This window comes from Protopterus annectens, chromosome 3.part0, assembly GCF_019279795.1.
Source record: "Protopterus annectens isolate FY-2018-M chromosome 3.part0, PAN1.0, whole genome shotgun sequence".
Lineage (NCBI taxonomy): Eukaryota > Metazoa > Chordata > Ceratodontiformes > Protopteridae > Protopterus > Protopterus annectens.
In genome coordinates, this window is record NC_056731.1 from 64,623,145 (window position 1) to 64,641,208 (window position 18,064).

General features: G+C 37.7%; 1 protein-coding gene across 2 annotated transcripts in view; it reads right to left on the reverse strand.

The window, feature by feature from the left end:
- Window positions 1–18,064, reverse strand: part of GABBR2 (gamma-aminobutyric acid type B receptor subunit 2) — a 3,943,409-nt gene that overhangs the window by 3,285,525 nt on the left and 639,820 nt on the right. The gene's annotated exons all lie outside the window — the stretch shown is intronic.

Consider the following 18,064-nt stretch of genomic DNA (forward strand, 5'->3'; position numbering starts at 1 on the left):
TGCATACATACATCTGGTTAAAAGTTTTCTGCAGCCTATTACCTCTGAGGATCATAGTTAATGGCAAGTATAAATGAATAATTATGAGCATAAATATAGTATGCTTAAAGTAATATTGTCTTCATAAAGGCATATTATGAAACATGAGGGTATTAACAAATAACATTAAGTAAACAAGGTCATAAAGAAAAATGAGGGTATTAACAAATAGCATGCAATGAATAAGGCTGTGTCCTCTGCAGTAATTTACTTTTTAATATGAGTTTAATGCAAAAAATGTCATTAAGACCTCCATGTAAATATTGATCTAAATCCAGTTACTTCATTAAGGGCAACACTTTCTTCCTTATCGTTTTAGTTGTTGCCATCCTAGAGTCATAACAGAGCAAACATCACTATGATTTTGCTGCTTAAATGCAAACCTTAAAAAGTTCAGCCCCAAGCTTTAAGGAAGGACGTGTGTTTCTAAACACCATGACATCATGAATAATTTACTTCCACAACATACCACTTTATATCAGTTACTTTCTGTTTCTGTTTTCTGTGCTTCTGCACTTTGTGAGTGTCAGTTTTCTGGTCAGCTCACTGGTTGTTTAAACTTATGTGTTATTAAGTTGCTTATCATTTCTTGTAGTTCAACCCCCATTCTGAAACTGGATTGCAGTTTGCATGACTTTGGAGTCAGAGCAAAAACCATTAGCAAAAAAGATACATTAGCATTTTACTTTATGAGGGATATATACTCCCTGTTTTATAGAATACATTTATTTAGCCATACCACATTTAGAAAATGTACCCATCTTAGCTTTCCCAAAGCTCTCCAGTTTCTCATACCTTCCCTGACACCATGCAAGGTTAAGTGACACATTTTGTGACACACTTAAAATTAAGTGTTCTGATCTTACACACACAGACTGCAGACCATCCTGAAGTATTATGCATGTAAGCCTCAAGAATTTAGTAGCCATGGTGAAATACTGCCTTCTGCCTTTACCACAACCCATTTTATGAATTAAAATGAGAGGTATCTTTGAAGACGTGTGACTGATGGAGGTATTAGCTTCACCTAGGTCTCAGTTTACAAATATCATTACTTACAAACGAAAACAGAGCTCAGATTGCAGATAATAACCATAGCAACAATGTACAAGTGAGGTTCTATATAAGAAATATTGACATGATAAAAGTACTCTCAAACTGGTGACAAGGAGTAGTTATTTTCACAAAGTTCAGAAGAAAATATTAACTAAAATCAAATTAAACTGTCTTTGTTATTTGAAAACAATATTTTTCATGTATTCTTCCATTTCATTACACATCAGTATTTCCAAACATAGAGCCATTCCCGTTTCCTGTCTTAGCTATCTCATTTATGTCTTATCAATAAACACACCTGAATGAATCCCAAATTAGTATAGTTTTCATGAAGAAAAATAAAGCTTTACATGTATTCTCCTATGGCAACATGTATTTAATTGCACATAGTTTAGATAATGACTATTTGTGGCAATAATGCTACAGAGTTTAGCATTCTAACTTGTATGTATGGGTTTCTCAGCAGCCTGTTCTCCCTCCTTACACTCTGTAGAACAAATATTTATATGATAAACATGTCTGTCTTATTTAACCCAGCACAGTTTTTACCATATTTCAGTTGTCATTCTACTACAAGATAAAAGCTGTTGGGGATTGTTTAAACTGCATTAATCTACTCTATTTAATTTGCCTGAAAAGGTAAAAAGGTAGTTTGCCCAAACACTATTACATATGATGAATGTACAGTAAAACATGTCATTTAAGTGTTGCAGCAGCCAGTAATTATCAGCATGGATCATGAACATAGGCTGAATTTGAAATCATGTTGTGGGACATCCTGCAAATGCATTTGCTGTCAGGTAGCTGTGTGTCCTCAATCAAACTAATGAGCGTAGTGAAAGGAAACTAAAGAGGATGTAAATATTATGAACAGAAAATGTTGCAATATTCCTCAAAGTTTTATTTGCTCTTCACCTAATATATCTTTGAAAAGCACAATGAATTCTCTCCAGTTCACCCCGCACACGCACACACATGCACACACTCCTGTCATCTTCAGCCTGATCTGCCAAGTGCTATATAACTGACTTTATTGAATTCTAATGTAGACATGACCTGTGCTGCCAGCTGTATTAAGCTGTTAAGTGAGTGAACCTTCATATTTAATAACACCCTCTTCTAAAACCTCATGTTTATGGTTCAGATGTCAATTTGCACAGCTCGGTGAGCTGCTGCAAATGGTAAACATTTGCCTTTTCAGATATGAAGATAATGGATACCTTTTCTGTCACAGGAAACTGCAAAATCACTTGTTACACTGTTTTGCATAGATTCTACTACAAAACAGTAAAAATAAGCCTATTATCAATATTTTCAAAATGCACACAAAATGTTAAAAGCTAAGAGATTTAAAGAAAACAGATATTGCAATAATTTTAACGTATTTTCTTCCCCTGAAAGATAAACTAAAATATAACAGCTCTTACGCATCTTAATTTGTCCTTGGAACAGAATACTTAAAGAAGGGATTTTACATTAACAAAGAGAACAAAAAACAAGTGCCATATCTGGACCAAAAAACAGTACTCTCAAAATAAGGCGGCTAGGTTCTGATAAGGTGTATAAGCATAACAATGTTTTGGCTGGAAAGTGCTTTACGTCTAACAGTTGTCTTAAGAGGATTAAGGAGCTGTTTCCTGTGGTCTAGGTTGTGGCAAGGTTGGAGTCCCACAGCCTTACTGCTTAACTGTGTAACTCTTAGTAAATCACTTAGATATTGCTCCTGGGCTGAGTATGAAGATGGTTCTTGGAGATCAATCTTCTAATCTGGAAAACAAATTAATTTAAAGGATGTACTGTTCTTGTGACACATGGAATAAAACATGTCTACAAATTGATGACAGGGCAAATATTGAAAACAGAGATCTGCAGTGATGTGCAGCACAGTCTGGAGAAGCACTGAGCCATGATACTTTCCTGAGGTTTTCTATCTATAACTAAAAGATAAAAAGTAGTATTAATTGGATTTGTACAATATTTCACCTTTAAAACCAAGAGACCTAAGACAATAGAGCCGTTAGATGTGAAGCACAGACACAGAGTTATTGTGGGGTAGTACTCTGAAGAAGCTAGGTAAAGAACCATAAAAGGCATAATAGAAATGTAGATGCTAAGATGAGATGTTTTATCATGTCTGCTTGCCAATTTAACAGATGCAACAATCACAGGCCAGTGCTGCCTTGAGAAAGCATTCCTGAGACATTTTTGTGAGCTACGTTGGAGGGTGGTATGCAGGTAAACAGGCACATACATTGTTATCTTCAGCCAGTCTTGGTAAAAATAGCTGCTATATGATTTTAATGCAAAGTCTAATACTGAATTAAGAAATGTATAAGTATGCAAATTAAATAGATTTATTTAAGGGCCAAGACACATCCCTGGAATCTTGGCTCTTTGTCATTCAGAGGTTTTTTACAGATGCAGTCACATAACTGTCACATGCAGCATTACCAAAGGACATGGCAGAGGTGCAAACAAACAAATAATATGGCAGCTCTACATAGTGGGTACATGCACCAGCTATCCATGCTGTGGTTACCACTGTGCACACAAATAGGGCATTGTGTGATTAAAATATGCGTGTCTTTAAATCAGCTGCTTGATGGTTATCAACAGAAAAGGTCATTGTAATCTGCACACCAAAGCAGGTTTACCACCTGCTTAAGACAGCAAGCATAGAAAATTGACACCTGTTAAGGTATGCTAATGGCTGCATAATGACACAGCACTTTGTTTATGCATATGAAACTAAGGATGACAGCAGGTAGGGAGCATGGATAGTTATTATTTGGGCCACTTCATGATGCAGGTGGCCAGGTTGATGGATGTGTGATATTATTATGGGCCTATAATGCATGGCTGTTCAAAGTAAATGTATTTCAATTTGGAATCTGCAATTCTGCATTACCATTACATGTGTGTCTGCATAATAAAGATTCTGTTTTGATTGGAAGGGAGTGCTGCAGGTACTGGATGTGGTACGGCTACATCATGTTCCTGCCCATTATGATGTACAACAGCTATGGAGTACCAGCACAAGACAGACCTAGAAACAGCACACGCAAGAGGAAAGGTACAAGGAGAATGAAGATGTGAGGAGTAGCTAGTGATGCTGACAGCAACATACGTTTCAGTGCCTCCAAGAATCTAGTGACAAACAAAACATGAAAACAGCTCCACGGGATAATCTAGGAATAGATTATAGATCAAATATCAGCATTGTCTGTAGACATGTACAAGTAAAACACAGGTGTAGTCATTACAAACATACATGTACTACACACCATGTGGTGACATGCAAGCATCCCTTGGATCCAGAGATCGTTGAACTGTATGCCCGTCTCCTGGCAGGTTTCTTTCTTAAAAAAGCTTTCACTTGACACCTTCCTATGATCATTAGATACCAATCCCTTCACTCATTGCAACCCCAGCTATTCATTAAACTACTGCACAAAAGCATTCTCCTACTGAGGAGCTAAACAAAGGAATGACATCATACGTAACACCAGATACCTACCCAATCAAGTCTAATTCAAATCTTATCTAAACACCCACTGACATGAATCATTCATATGTAGCTGTCAGCAGAAATAAATAATTTATGTAGTGCAGTTCAAGTGTGATGTTGAGCTCTCTGACTAGAGGAAGTTTGCAGTTTATTAACTGTAGACTTGTACAGATTTTGTTTTGAATTCAGAATGCACTGTTACATTGTACTGATTCTATGGTAAACCTTCTATATAAGTTACTATTTTTGTTGTGTAACAAGTTCAAAGCTAAAAATAGGCTCTAGGGGCCAATCTATCTCTTTCATACAAATAAAACTGGAAAACAATATTAATAGCTTATATTTCCTATAACATATATCAAGGTGAAGTCAGCCCACAGAAGCAAGCTCATGCCACAGGTCAGTTCAACAGTGAACTGCAAAAATTGCTCATTATATCCATGCTTTACAAGAATCAGTGACAAAGGTGGACAAGCACATTTGAACTATGGTGCTACACCAGACAGCAGGATAGGAAAACAGTTATGTGTGCAATATACAACCAAAAGTACTTTCAGTATGTCGATGTAACAGGTATTAGGTGAGCTGCATACAGTGCAAAGGATAGATGGATCAGTGTGAAGGTTGAAGCAGTCCTGCCCATGACAAAAGCCGCTGCACCAGCTAGTGATCACTGGTGATACTCCTCTAGCAGCTTTCTATGGTGCTACCTGCACATATTACGTATATATACATTTAACATTTTGCTGTCCTTTCAAACCCTGTACCAGCATAATAAGGACAACATTAAGCTCCACAAAACAAGGTTTTTGGTGTGCTTCTGCATTAAAATTATACAATGACAATCTAGCTCTTCTCATTTAAAGTACTGTACAGTAAACCATGTGTGTGCATGAGTAATGTCCCTTTTGTGAGCCACAGCCCAGGAGCAGTGTCCTTGCTCAGAATCACAGTTTGGCAGTGTAGGCTGAAGGAATGGAACCTTGTACCACTGGACCACAGGAAACAGCTATTAACAGCTCATTAATACTCCAAGGCAACTTCCATACACATGCATATTATCATTGGAAAAATGGGCTGTTGCCATTATGCTATCTACGACTGCATGTTCTTCTGCTTCCTGCAATGATTTGTGCACATTGTTACTTGGTGTAGTATTGTCATGTAAGTCATGAATGATCACTACAAACTTCATAGCAAAATGTACTTGCTGCCTTTATTTATACTGCCTTTGTTTTGTGATACACATTATGCTCTCCTTGTCTTGTTGGCACTGTAGATAAGTTATTTATTTATTATTTATTTATTTTCAGTTTGTTTTCTAGGATTGTCCATTGGGCTACAAGGAGCCCATTTTCAGTGGAGTCCTGGGGAGAAAAGCTCCAGAGAAATACAAATACATAGTACAGAAAGAGCACATATCCATAATATACATTTCAATGAATGTTAAATACATATTTTGTATAGTCCAAACCCATATTGTACAATTCAAATAGTTGTTACATAATACAGAAATAAAAAAAGATTTTCATTAGGAAAATTACATCAGGTTAATTCAGTAAGTAGTAGTTTTTTTTTTTTTTTTTTTTTTTTTTTTTTTTAGGGAATTACGAGGTCATTTTTTAGTCATTGGTCGAATCTGTCCCAAGGGATGTAAAACTTTAGGAGGTAGTGACAGCCAACAAAGTTTGGAAAGTAAGGAAGAAAGTGTGGTAGAATTAGGTTGGATGAAAGCAAGAGCATTTCCATTGTGAAGTAAGGTGCGCATGCATTGAGGGTTTAAACAAGGAGAGACTGGTGCAGTGAGGGTTTAAACAAGGAGAGACTGCTGCTGGTGTGGATGGGAGAAGGGACAGAGTTCCAGAGGCGTGCAAGAAATAAGAGATAAGGTATCCCCCACTGCTAAACAACACCTGAGTGCCATTCTCACATTACAGACATCTGTTAGGCATTGTGCTTAGCCTGTGGTTTAACACAAACATGCTAATTAATGTTCTTAGGGCCTGAATTGCACTTCTTGCATACTTCTACATGACTTCTCATTACACATTACAGGATGCATACTTGCCTAAATGCTGTACAATACACTACAAACCCTATAACTCTAATACCTGCAATATTGTTTACATTCTTTTGCAGATTACCCACAGAAAAATAAACGTAGTTGCACCAATGTTATTCTAAAATACACCTGAGGTACACTGATCCAGTACATGACCATGTCATTTAGGATCTGCAGTTCAGCCTTAGTGCTGCTTCAGTGCATCTCAATAGCACTGTTATACCACCTTACCCCCTTGCCCCTTCTTGCATTGCAGTGTTGCACCACCCTTCCTCCTTGCCCCTTCTTGCATTGCAGTGTTGCACCACCTTACCTCCCTGCCCTTTCTTGCATTCCTAGTGATGAAACTCGCTTCTCATGGTACTTCTTGGGGTGCACAATACATCTCAATTCTAACACGTTATGCACTTGCACATCTATACATTTACATCGATCTTCCTGTAATTTTTACAAGATAAGGATCTTGTAAAAAGTCCATAAATTGCAGATCACAATTTAATTTATAGTCCAAAACGCATGGCACAGCACTTTGAAGGTTCACCTTGTTTTATTCTGGGACATATTACGTGACTAAGTACCTAAATGTAGGTCCTATAATAAGGACTTCTTGCCATTGTCTTGAATGACTAATCATCCCTGCAGATTTCAGTTATGGTGAAGCAGCTACTGATGGACTGGTGAATCCAGGCAATAAAATGCATAGATAATAACCCTGAGAGTTATGCAAAGTCTCAGTAGTATACAATATTTTTAGAAGTATCCTGTGCTTAGAATTTAGATCTCTTTTTAAAATGATTCATTACAAACCCTAGATAGTTTGTCTTATTTCTGTGTATGCAATGAGTTGCAGAGCTCTGAGGCAGCCTGGGTTAAATAAACAATGCTTTATCAAGGAGGGCATGAAAAAATCATTATCTAATTAAAAAAAAAGCCTCCTTTAGAAAAGTAACATCCCATCAAGATTTCTGTAAATTGTGCTGCAGTGCTCTGCAAGAAGCACATTTGGGTTATCTTGAATTTTAGTAAAATTCATATCACGCCATAACTATGATAACTGATATTAAAAGAAAAGCAACAACAATCTGTTCCAAATGGACTCGCAAAACACCAGCACTTCGTAGATCCGAATAAAAACGAATTTTATTGACACACACAATATATCCAGTTAAGCGCTTTCATCAAATAAAGACTTCATCAGGAAGTTCTGATGAAGTCTTTATTTGATGAAAGCGCTTAACTGGATATATTGTGTGTGTCAATAAAATTCGTTTTTATTCGGATCTACGAAGTGCTGGTGTTTTGCGAGTCCATTTGGAACAGATTGTTGTTGCTTGACTTTGGTTATCAGTTGTTTGCTGTTCCAGCTAACTGTTTTCTTGATATTAAAAGAAGAAATAGTTTATACAACATTAAAAACTATATCATTTGGTTAAGTTTGCTTTATTATTTTTAAAGCTGACAGTATGATGCTTGGCAAAAAAAGGCACATACGTAGTTCTTCATTAAAAAATAGCAACCAAAATGATAGCCTGTAATCATAAAAACTACAGACATTAAAACAGATAGCTTCAATTAAGTAAAAAAACAGGCTGAAAGATATCTTACCAGATATATTGTTTCTTTTGGCTTTCTCCGGTTAGGGGTCACCACAGCGGAACTCCGGTCCGCTAATGATTGGCAGTAGATTTTGACGTGCTGGCTTGCCAGGCCTAACGCACAACATTCAATGAAGGAACGCCCATTCATGCATGTTGCAACACAGAAGACACTCTAACTGAGAATCGAACGGGCAACCTCTAACTGTGAGGTGACAATGCTACCGCAGCACCACCACCGCAGTATCAACTGTGTAAATATGTGTCTCTGACTTTGAGAAACAGTGGAAGAGACTGGAAAATGTACTGTACATGGTTAAGCTTAATCATTGTACTACAATCCTAAACATAACAGAAGGAAGCTGAAAATCCTTACAATTACACATAGCAGACATAAGATTTGCTAGATATGGGTGGCTTTGTCACATCCCAGTGAAAAATTTACTGATGTACAAAAATGTGGTGCAAGTACTACAACCAAAGAAAATGAGTTGTTTTACATTTTTAAGTTCTGGAGTGCTATGTGTAAGCAAGCTGAAAGAAAGCACACCCATGAACTAAACAGGATTAAGAGACTAGGCAAAAACCGGAAGATTTGTACACACAGATCAAGCAATAAAGATACAAATAATATGAAATGTCAATTAAGAAAGAGTGAGGAAAAATGCACTATCAGACCTAGATCTAACATTAGAAAACATAACAGACAGCATAAAAGAAAATATGATGATTATAAGGCATGCTTTAGCTACATCCGAAATCTAAAAGGGAAGGCTCAGCTTTGTGCCAGACTAGTAGTGGACACTACCACTTGTACTGAACACAAGGAAATTGCCAACCTGCTAGCTGACAGATTTGGAGTAAATGTCACTCCCATGTCCCCACCTGTCATACCGAAAGCATACCAGCCACCAGTCCTCTACCTAGTATCTCCAAAAGCAGGTCATAACTGCACTCTTCAAGGCCAAAATCATGGCCTCTATGGGACCAGTTATCATCCCAGGCTGCTTACTTAACAGCTTAAAACAGAACCTTGCTGAACTCTCTTTAACCACAGCCTAAGCACTGGCTTTGTTCCAACAGAGTGGAAAATAACAACAGTAATTTCTTTGCACAAAAGGGGTCTAATAACTGACCCTGGGAATTATAGATCCATAAGCCTAACCAGCCTTATCTGCAAGGCTATGGAAATAATCATTATGGACCTTATTAACAAAGACATAGGCAACCTTAAAACTCTCAACCCGACCCAGTTTATCTTTGTTAAGTGTAGATTATGTTTATTAAACCTGGTGGACTTCTTCATCAATGCCACCAAAGTCCTGGATGAAGGCAAAACAGTACATACCACCTATCTTGACTTAGCCAATGCTTTTAACACAATTCCCCACTCAAGTATCATTGAAAATCTCTCCCAGCTTTGAATTAACCCATACATCATTAGAAGGGTAGCCAACTGGCTCTTCAACAGAACCCATACATTTAAAGTTGAGGATTCCACCTCTACCAGTAGACCAGTTACCAGTGGTGTACCACAAGGATGTGTGCTGGGCCCCCTACTGTTTGGAATCTATTTCTTAGGAGTCCAGGTGAAATTAGATGGCCTGTGGCTTACCAAGTTCACGACAATTGCAAACTGGGTGAAGTCATTGAGTCTCCTAATGATGTTAACATATTACAAAAGGGTCTAACACAGACAAACGATTGGCGACAAAGCCATGTAGTCAAAATAAATGCAAAAAGTGCATTATTATCCCCTTTGGCAAAGGAGATGTCTCTGCAGATTACAATATAAACATTTCCCCCCCAAGTTCATATCCAGTAGTGCGAGATTTGGTAACACAGGCTGATAGCAACCTGAACTTCGATTACCATGTGTCCACAGTGGTAAGGAAAGCTTTCTACATTGCACACCTCATAAGTAAGGGCATCACATCCAGGACTAAGGATGTTATAACTCCTCTGTACTCGATGCTCATCAGACCACTAACATAGTATAATGCTCCCTTCTGTATATACCTCACCAGGCACCTGCAGCAGCTGGAGACACCACAGAGGTTTCTCACCAAGAAAATACAGGGTCTCCAAAACATGACCTATATGGATAGACTGAAAGCCCTATCACTGTACTCTGTATTTTGTAGGCTGCGGAGAGACAACTTGGGCCTGGCCTTCAGAGTAGTCCTGACCCTGCCCTAATGGAAATGTTACACATCCGCAAGTCAAATGAGACAAGATTCATTCACTCCAGGGATCTTAACCTAGCCTGTGACATTCACAGGACATGCTGGAGAGACAGATATGTCTCCCAGAGATTGGCACCCCTCTGGAATAAACTCCCAATTCACGTGAAGCAAAGCTCCTCAATTACCCTTTCTAAGCAAAACTTGGACAACTGGATGGGAGATCTTACATTCACCCTGGGAGTGGCACCTATGTCCTTCATGGACAGGGGCAGACAGTGATGATCATCGACTCACACTGCAAATATAGACCATCTAACATGGGCAGTTAGGGAATATGGGCATAACATGGCTAGGCTTGTAAAGGCTCTAAGACCACTAGCCTAATAAACTCCTATGATCCTGTGTCAAAAAGATGTGAGAAGTAAAAAAAATAAAAAGGAACTTTAGACAACAAAACATGTATGTGAAGGCATGCAGTGACAGCAGTGCATTACTCTGGAGATATTGTATCAGTCAACATACATAGAACAGCCTCCAGCCTAGGAAAAACAATGTGAATAATAAAAATCTTATTATGTTAAGTGAAAAAGAAAATAACACAAATGAATCAGTATAGGTCACATACACAGAATGTGTCAGCTGAAAGTCAGAAAGGCACCAAAAGGGTGAAAGATACAAACATGAGAGTGAAAAAATAACACAAGGCCAGAAATATCTGCAAAAAATGAGTACTTAAGTAAAAATATTAATAGAATCTGGTGTTTTAGATATGATAACTTTTTATAAGAAGTTAAACTCACAGCTAAAGCCGCACAAAAAAAATCAGTGAATAGATAACTGAATGCAGTTATTAGTACCGCTCACAAACCTCTCACATGTCCAGATTTCCACAGAATGTCCAGATTTTTGCCTCATATTTTGGTCTGTTCCTTATAAAATAATGTGTTTTCTGGCAAGTCATTGAGGATTGAATCCACTAAATAATGACATACATTTTAATTTCAGATGTTATAGCCTTCAGGAAATGCATGCTAACACAAATCCTGTTATTCTAACAATGTTCTAAGTTTATAACAGCAATATTTAAAATCTGTCCAGATTTCTTGCAGTGAGAGGTTGAGAGGTACGACCTCGTCATAAAATATTGCTTTGTCAGAGAAGCAGACATCAAGGACGGCTAAAGGGGGGCATTTTAATGTACGAGAAGAATAAAAACTGTGCTTCTTAAGCTACTTTATAGCTACATCACTTGTACAGGTGCAGAATTAATCCTACTACAGTGAGAAGTGAAGAATGAGAGTGACGTCAAAACGTAGTAGTATATGTGGATGGGGCAGCGAAAGGTGCAGGTCCAAGACACGTGACTCTAAAAGAGAAAGAAAAGGATAGAAGATAGAGTGCTGTAGCGCATGTAACATATGATTCTGATGCCTTCACATGTAAACATATATGAAAACTGTACACATATACATTTCAGAAGATGGGAACTATTAACCAAAAGAGACAGGACTTATTGTACAAAGCCCACTATAAAAGGGTATAAGAAATTGCCCATGAAGCAAAGTTAGATATAGAAAGAGCAAAAGCAATGGTTAGAAAGAACATTTGGTTTCCAAACATGGATGATTATTCAGTCATCCATCTAGCCATTCATGTAGTCATTCATTTATTCATATTTTTTTTCATACTGCAGTACTCACTTTTCTCCTTCACGGGTTGGTAATTCAAGACTCAGGCTCAGTCAGTAATTGCAAAAAAGCAAAGTACCAAACCTTGTAGGATGCAAATGTATCACTGTATGGATACATACTGTGTTTCACATGAAAAAAGCACAATACCAAATCTAGGTAGGATGCAAGTCTGTCACAGGATGATCATATACTGTCTCTCACATGGCACATATACCTACTGGCATTATGTATGATAAACATTTATTTAATATCTAATAACATGTCTTTAGGACGTGAAAAGAAAATTAAAAGGAATATGCTGATAAATACATTAAAAACTAAGCGTATGAGATGTGGGAGACATAAACTGAAAGGTGAATATTTAATACAGCACAAAGTGATTGAAACTGTAGACTCATTTAAGGACCTGGGTATATGGGTAGATCCAGCTATGAGTTTTTCTAATCACATCAACCAATTGGTTAATGATAGTTATAGAACTATATGTTGCACAAAAAGATTTATAAAGCCTAGGAAATAAAACATGATGAAGTTGATGTTTGTTAGTACATTAGACACAACCTTGAGTATGGAATAACAATATGGAAACCCTATAGGAAAACAAGCATGAGTAAAATGGAAAGAGTACAGCAGAAATATACCAAGGGCATTCATGGATGTGAAAAATTAACTTATCATGAAAGACTAAAATATCTGAACTTGTACAGTGTCTCTTACAGATATCTAAGAGGAGATCTTATTCAGGTATATAGGGCATTTAGCGACAACTACCTCTGGGAATGTTTGGGGTTATCAACAAGTACTAGAGAATCATCAAACCACCTATGTAGAAGATTCTATAGGAATTAGAAGTGTATTCATTGGTTCTCTGACAGAGTAGCTGATGCATGGAACAGACTACCAAATTACACTAAAGCAAGTACTAGTTTAGATATTTTTAAGAACAGCCTGGACACCTATTATGGGACCAAGTGTTTTGGTATATTCGCAAGCTAGAAGGTCATTAATGACCTTGATTGAAATATTTGCATGTATATGTAAGGAAGTGTCTGTCAAAACATACATGTACTCAACAAGGACACATAACATCTATGTGGGCCAGACTTCATCTGGGAAATGAATTGGAACACCATGACCTGAGAGGTAGCAACACTAACCAATATATCACTGTGACACCAAATGAACAGAAGATTGTAAAATGCTGTTCAATATGCCAAGCTAGCACCGAGCAAAGCACAAGTTTGTTTATTACCAAAAGCATCCTAGATAAATATTAGCATCAACTTCCATTAGGTGTTTAAGAAAAGAGACTACTTAGAAGTTCTGATAGATAAGTCTTTTGGAGTCGCAGTTGTGCAGCCTTCTACAACTGCATCAGTCAGTCCTTGACACAACTTCTGCAATACCTGGACTAGCAGCCAATATCAATACCAGCAAAGATGTTACCCTACCTTCAACAGCTCATCATTCAAACAGTGTTGTGACAAAGAAGAAATGGTGAATAGGCGAGTGCCTCTAACATGGTCACATACAAATATTTGGTGTAGAGATTCAGGCTTGATGAAAAGAAAACCTTAAATGTTGAACAGTATGGTAAGATATCATAAACATTATATACATCCAGCTAAAGAAGAAACTCCAGTCAACTTAATCTTTAAGTATTAATTTAGAAAGAAAGTTATTTCTAGTAGTGAGCAAAGGGAAAGGCATGGTGAGTTGGTAATAAATGAGATACTGAATAGATGCACAAAAGGAAGACATGTGGAGAAACAAAGTGAGAAAGGCCACAAAATGTCCCTCCCAAATGGACGGTCTGTTCCATTCATGTGAGAAAAGAAATATAAGCTTTATATAGTTCTCATGACATATTTTGCATTTCTTCAACCAGTTAATGAAGAAGGCTTTGCCAAATCCATGGAAAGGTGTATGGATAATAATTCTTCATACACATAGCCATATAGATGTTTTATTTAGTTTCAGACCTACTTCCTTGTTGTGCACACAGTGAAACATTGTGAATGGAGAGGGGTATATTCACTGTCATCTAAATACCTGGAATTCTAAGGGCTACTATGTTATGCACAACATGGTTTTAGAGCATAATTTGTTATGGACACCATTTTGTTAGTTCCGGTGACACTGTCTTAAAGATATCAGACAAAAGTTGATATCTCCTATGGCAGATGCAGTTGATATGCAACTCTGAAGACTGTGGATCATAATAGGCATGGGGTTGAATCTGGAAAGGTATGTCTATAAGACAATTGTGACAGACAGGAGTGGCTAAACCAAAGAATGAAGATATAGTCACATTTTTTACTTTTGCTGTGGTGCTTGTGATTGTGTACTCTACATTGTGTAACTAGACAGGTGGCTGGTTTGAGTCTGTTACTAGTATGAGTGTGTGTGTCTGCAGTACTAGATAGGACAGGCATCACCCTCAACCTGCTGTGGATGCTCCCACTCAAGAGAAACATGTAATTGATTACAGTGCACCCTTTGACATGTATCTGACCAGGCATATATAGGATATATAATTATCAACCACGGGATGGGTAAGAATGTAAGATCAATCTATAACTAAATGGGATAGGTTATTTTGAGCACAAAAAGGGAAACTGGTTAGGCTTAAAATGGCCCAAAAGGGCAGGTAACCTAGTACTTACCCATGAACCTATGAACTTATGAATACAGTATATAAATAACATGTCCTGTGAGGACCTCTGCAAAGCCCTGTCCTTGTACTTAGTTTCCTACAGACTGCTTATGGGCAGACTATACCTAACCTACAAAGCATTCTCTGATTCAGCCTTGATGGATCTGCTACACATTCACAAAACAAACAGCACTAGAATTATATGATCTGAAGATCTAAACCTCACTTGTGATATAAGCAAAACATTTTGGAGGGACAGGTACATGTCTCAGAGATTACCCCTTGTCTGGAACAGACTCTCCATTTATGTGAAGAAGAGCTCTTCACTAAGCCTATTCAAATGCAATTTGGACCAATGGATGAGGAATCACAGATTCACTCCTGTCTTGTCACCTGTGTCCCTTACGGACAAGAGTGTCTTGCAGATGCCCTAAGACACAGGCATATACCAAAGCTGTTCTAATCTGTGAACACTGATAAATGAGAAAATCAGGGCAGGAATGGCTAGGCTTAAAAAGGCTCTAGGGCCATTAGCCTAGTAACCTCCTATGACCCTATGCTAGTGTGTTTTTCTTATGTTTGTCAGTAATTAAGCTGATCATGAATGTTTCACCAGTGGTATAAACATGCCCAGGTAAATAACTCAGGCTGTGATTTCACAGTTATTGGTCAGGGCTTTCTCAAAAGGCACAGTACAGTGTATGTGTCAGACTTACCCAGCATAGAGAGATATATCTTGTGGCTTAGGTTTTGAGTTCTCTTCAGCAGCATTATTTATTTTATTTTATTGCTACTTTGAATTTGTTAACCAGTAGTGCACTGATCCCACTGGGCCTATATCAGTCTCCACCTATGGCAAATACAATAGACACATTACACCCAGAGTAAATGAAGAAATGCAATATGTACATATATAATATCAAAAGTAAATATCATATTTGGCTTGAGTGCATAAAGGCAATACAAAAATGACAATAAATACAGAGCACCTGACAAAACACAATAAAAATTCACAATCAAAAATAAAGCCAGAGGAAAAAAGGGAATGAAGAGGTTAATTTATGTGACCAGAAAAATAGATGTTATAATTATACTGTCAATATAGCAATGGTTATATTACTGAATACATGACAGTACTGTAACAACAAGCATGTCCTACAACTTTTACACAATGCAAGGATGGTTTACCCAGAGGCACAATTTCGAATGACTAATGCATATGTAGGTTGGTGTATGTACTGCAGGCATACATTCAGTCTGACGTCAATGCATTATAAAATATGTCCTATATTTTCTATACAGTGCAAGTCAGTGAATTAATCAGTACAAAAAAATTAAATTCAAGGGCTGCAGACTCACATTATTTGTGCAATACAAGAAAACTCTTCCAGGGAAGAATTACCAGTCCTAGAACTGATGATTACCTATAAACTGTATACATGTGCTTTGCTTTGTATACTGTATTTAAATACATTGCATTCCAGTGCCATTTTCTTCTTCATGTTCTGGGAAATAAATGTGATGAAAGATACATTATGATCGTGTGTGTGTGTGTGTGGGTGTGTGGGTGTGTGTGTGTGTGTGTGTGTGTGTGTGTGTGTGTGTGTGTGTGTGTGTGTGTGTGACAACCATGCCCTGGCCCAGCAATCAAGGAGCCTGAATCCTCACCACTAACACCAGGGAGGTCGTGTCCTAGAAGAGGAAAGGATAACTAATACACACAGTAAAGTACAATTCCCCTTAAGTGCACACAGAGATCACAGTCAGTCTGGGGCTGGTTGCTCCCTTGCTCTCCAGGTCCCCAATAAGACTCCCTACTGGCACAGCTATAGGGTCCAGATCTCTGCCCAGATGGCAAGCTAACCTCCAGTACCCTCTCTGTCCCACCAGTGCTTCATGTCCCTGCCCAAGTAGCTGACACACACCCACACTTTGAGATAAGCATTTATACAACTTCAAAGACACTCCTGAGAAAGGCTGACACAGATTCTACAGCTGTGCCCCCTTACCCAGACTATACAGTAGTAATTACTGCCACCACCAGCTAATATTATCAGCTACCCAAAGGCCCTTGAAAGGGTGTTCAATTATTACTGTGCAATGCAATATTATTATCCAATTGGTAATGTGACTATTCAGTCAAAGGCTTATTAGAGTGGCCTATTACGATAACCTCTATAAATATGCAATGTACTCTAGAGCCTATCTCTACACAAACCAGCCACAGGTAAAGGGTTTTAAAATATTTAATAATAAATAATTAAAACACAAGACAATGCTACAACACCACACAGATATCTAAGAGTTCGGAGATCACACATAAACTTAAAATAATACAGTAGGACAGGTCTGATGTCAAAGAAAAACACAATCTAACCTTCTAATCTTAAGCTATTCTTAAGAGAAAACATAGTGCTATAATCCTATGTACAGCATAAGCAGTACTGGGGTTGATGGTCCAAGACAAAATGCTTCTAGACTCTCTCTCAACAATAGTTTTTAAAACACTAACAAACTGCTCTGCTAAGGCCCTCCCAAATTACATCATTTTGACACTTAGGTTTTCCCAGTATTCACATTACATCATTTTGACACTTAGTCTGGAGTTCCCAGGCAAACAAACTGCATTATTTAGCAAGCTAACACCTGCTCAGGAAACTATAACACTAAAAGACATTTCACATGTATACTCTAATAATTATTCCTTAAGTTAAGACAATAGAAATAATGTGTTCAGCCAGACACTTCGGCACCATTTTTTTAGATAATTGTAACTTCAAAGAACATTTGAAATGCTTGGCTTGATTTTCCCTACAGCAGATGGCAATGTTGCAACAGTCTTGAAGTTCACATTTTATAGTGTTTTCTTTATTTAAAAACACAAGCCTGTATTTTACATTTATTTATACAAATGATAGAATTATGTATCAAATTCTATTTGACTAGGCTGGCAGCCTTATTCCATCTTTCCCCAATCTTCACATCTCTTCCCCCCTTGGAGTATTCATGCTAGTTTTTCAAGTGACCCTTGAGAAATGTCGTTTAAGAGGATTAGGTCTATCTGAGTGTACCTCACCCCATTCCTTGTCTTGAGAGCCCATCTGCTTTGGCATTGCTACTCCCACTGTGGTGCTGCACTGACATATCATATGCTTGCAACCTCAGGCTCCATCTTAGCAATTTGGCATTTTGCTGACTAGCTCTGTTCAACCATATTAGAGGGTTGTGATCTGTCATTACAGTTAATTTTCTTCTACACAGATAAGGTTGA